Here is a 4,177-nt window from a genome sequence, read left to right as displayed (position 1 = left end):
TCCTCCTTTGAAATGAAAGCAGATCAAAAGCATAAAGGACTTTTCCGCCGCGGTTAGAATGCTCTGGGTGTAATAAGACACAATTGGGCCAACACTGCTGAATCAGCATCCCCAGCCTGCTGGAGCCCAGGCTGCCGGACCTTCATTCCCTAGCCAGAAGACTCAAGCCTTCCGTGGCTACTTCCAAGGTGTCTGTGGCTTTCCTTGTCCTTTCTTAGTCCCGGGGAAGGAGAGCACTTTTTCTCTGAGCCTCACCGAATGGACACCGGGATTCTGAGATGCACAGGAGGTTCCTCACACCTTCCTGCTCCGCTTTCCAAATACATCTCAAGCAGCTCTCAACAGCTTTTTTGTTTTGTTGTTTACACAAATCGCCATGTGCCTCAGATTTAAAAAAATACAAGCTGGGGCGCGGTGGCTCATGCCTGTAATCCTAGCTACTCAAGAGGCCGAGATCTGAGGATCAAGGTTCAAAGCCAGTCCGGGCAGAAAAGGACCTGAGACTCTTATCTCTAATTAACCTCCAGAAAACGGGAAGTGGGGCTTGGCTCAAGGGTAGGGTGGTAGCCTTGAGCTGAAGAGCTCAGGGACAGTGCCCAGGCCAAGTTCAAGTCCCATGACCCACAAAATAATAATAACAATAAAATAAAGACATTCTCTATCTTTGATAATTAGCCCCATAGCCAACTACCCTTGCCCTACTAATCAGGTACTAACTAACTCCTTCCCCTTCCCCCCATTTTATCTCATTTGTATTACATTTTTTTCCAATTATCTTTCAGTAGCTGCACAAAGGAGTTACCATTCAAAACATCACTTCATAAGCTGTGTGCATCTTGATCCTATCACTCATTTCATCATTCTCCCCTGTGCCTCCCAACTCTCCCCCATCAGTATTCTTATGTTCATGGGATATGCATGGAACATTATGACTGCATTCTCCTCCCCTTCCTCTCTTCATTCACCACCCCGCCTCCACTTCAATGCCACTCAAATACCAACTTCCTGGTACTCATTCTGTTGGACTGTGAGTCTAAGAACTTAGACCATTTGAATTTTGGTCTTCAAATACCATACTTCAATTCATATGGGAGTGTATGCTTGCATAGGCTCCCATTAGTGCTTATCTGTATATTTCTACATTTGGTCTAGCTTCTGTATATGAGAGAAAACATTCTTCTTTTGTCTTTGTGAGCCTGACTTATTTCATTTATTTTTTCCAGGTCCATTCATTTCTTTGCAAATGATAGAATATCATTCTTTCTAATGGATGAATCAAATTCTGTTATATATATATACAGAGGTTTCTTGATCCCTTCATCCATTGAAAAGCATCTCATCTGTGGTCAGGCCTTGATCATGGTGAAGAGCACAGTGTATGAACATGATTATGCTGGGGACTTTACTGTATCGTGATTTGTAATCTTTAGGATGAATGTCCAAGAGTGATAACACTGGATCTTTACGTACTTCTAGCTTTCATTCTTTCTTTTTTGAGGAATCTCCAAACTACTTTCCAAAGTGGCTGAACAAGTTTACATCCCACCCACGGTGTATTAGGGTTCCTTTTTCCCATATCCAAGCCAGTACTTAGTGTTTGTATTCTTGATGATGCTATTCGAACTAGGGTGAAATGGAATCTCCGTGTTGTTTTGATTTGCATTTTGTTCATAGCCAAAGGTGTTTAGCATTTCTTCATGTGTCGATTGGGTATTTTTACTTCTCCTGAGAAGTTTCTGTTTAGCTCATTTGTGGGGTACTGGGGCTTGAATTCAGGGTCTAGGCACTGTCCCTTACCTTTTTCACTTCAAAGCTGGCCCTCGATCATTTGAGCCACAGTTCCACTCCCAGTTGGCATTGTACCACTTATACCACAGCTCTCCTTCCAACTTGTACTAGTTAATTGAAGAAAAGAGCCTCATAGATTCTCCTGCTTGTGCTCACTTGGAACTACGATCATCAGATCTCAGCTTCCTGAGCAGCTGGAATTACAGGAGTGAGTCACTAGTGCCTACTCAAGCAACTAGTTTGTGCATTCACCCTGCAAAGCTGTTTGCCTCAGGTTTTTGTCCAAGAAAATATACATCTATACATCCTACTGTAGCAAAATTACCAAGAGTCTTATGGTTTATATCATTTAATGGGTGTTACCACAGCCCCATATGAGATAGTTCTTTCAGAATTTACTGCTAAGTAAAGCTCTCCCTCCTCCTCTCCTGAGAAAAGTTCCGAAGTTCTCTGCGATCATGAGGATTATGTAATATAGTTCGTGCCCCACTTTTTAGCTGCAAGAGTTTGGCAGCAGATTCGAAGCTGTGCTAGCAGAATTTAGCCCTCTGTACAATTCCTGAGTGCCTTCCTCTGGGGTTATCTCTGATGTTTAGAACAGTTCAGCTTGTTCTTCCCGTGTGTCCTTTGATCATGCCACTTTGGAGCCTTCCTGGGTGCTGGCTCCATCTGCTGCCTCTTTCTATAGTAGGATGAGCCAAAGCCTTCCCTCTTCCTGAGCTTTTTTTTTTGTTGTTTTTTGGCCTGGCTTATGTCTTTTTGGGGGGTCATGGGGCTTGAACTCTGCTTGGTGCTGTCCCTGAGTTACAGCCCTATTTCCCATTTTATAGTGATTAATCGGAGATAAGAGTCTCTCTGCTTTGTATTCCCTGTGCTAGCTTTGAGCCTTGATCCTCAGATCTCAGCCTTCTGAGTAGCTAGGATTATAGGCATGAGCCACCATGCTCAGCTGGTCTTATGTCTTGAACTCAGGCCTGGGCATGATCCGTGTGTGTGTGTGTGTGTGTGTGTGTGTGTGTGTGTGTGTGTGTGTGTTTACTCAATGCTGGTGCTTTACCACTTGAGCCATATCTCCACTTCCTCCTTTTTGGTGGTTAACTACAGGTTAACAGTCTCACAAACTTTCCTGCCTAGGCTGGCTTTGAACTTTGAGACTTGGATTTCATCCTTCTGAGTAGCTGGGATTATAGTCATAAGTCACAGACTCCGGGTTTTGTTCCTGGCCCTGTGTCTTAGGTTCTCCTGGAAGCCATCTTTAGAAGTGGAGGAGATTCTAATATTTGAGGTAAAGGATGGATACCTTAGTTTTTCTTTTTTCTTCTTCTTCTTAAGAAAGTTTTGTTTCTATAAATTGCATATTTGAACATAGTGTAGACAGAATAGTTCTCTATGTCTGGTGAACACACACACATGTAACACTTCATCTCATTAGTTTCCTTTTCCCAAAGTCAGTTGACTCCTATGATATTACTCTAAATAATATTCTCCCAGGTTGTTTCTGCTATTTATAGTATATTCTATTTCTTTAATTTTAGTTTGGAGGCTTTTTCATGGCTTCTCTCTATGAAAGATGAGGATGTAGGTATTACCTATCACCAGCTCACTTCTCACCACTCCTATTTCCAATGAGCCCTGTGGTATTCAATGACATTACAATAGAAGAGCTGGGCTCTGAAATATACTGGGCTTACTTTCCTTTCCAGCACAACTTCTTATTTTTCCTGAATCATATTTTCATTTACCCCTTACTTGCTGTCCACACTGGTTGCGGGGAATATTGGGGTGGAACTCAGGGCTTTGCACTTTTGTTTGGCTTTTTCACAGTTGGAGTTCTACCACTGGTGCCACACCTCCAGTCCAGCTTTTTGCTGGTTAATTAGAGAGAGAGAGTATCACAGACTTCTTTGCTAGGCCAGCTTCTAACCACAATCTTCAAATCTAGATATGAGCCATTGGCAATCTGGTCTGCTTTTTGCATTCTTCTTATTATTGCAGCTCCATGTCTTGCTCCTTTCAGGATGTGCAAATGCAGTCAGCTTTCTTGTTTTCAGATGCCAAAACACTTTAACCTGCTTGGATCAGTTCTGTTACACAGTAGAATGAAAAGCCATTACCACAAAAGGAATAGATAGTTACACGAAGCTGTTAAGAACTATGGGAGAGGGGGACTCCCCCTCCCCCAAGCCCCACCAATGGAATCATGGTCTTAGGTGGAAATTGTCTTTGTCAAACTAAGGCCCAGCAACAGCCTGCCCCCTCCTGTTGATCACCTGCTCACATCTCTATTGGCCAAACCTCAAATCAGCCAGCAAGGGAGTTCAAGCAAAGTGATACAGAGAAGGATGGAGAATAAATCTGAACCCAGAAAACCATTTCTATTTTGGATTTA

This window comes from Megascapheus bottae, chromosome 3 (assembly GCF_031878675.1).
Source record: "Megascapheus bottae isolate mThoBot1 chromosome 3, mThoBot2.hap1, whole genome shotgun sequence".
Taxonomy (NCBI): Eukaryota; Metazoa; Chordata; class Mammalia; order Rodentia; family Geomyidae; genus Megascapheus; species Megascapheus bottae.
Note: the sequence above shows the minus strand (reverse complement) of the source record.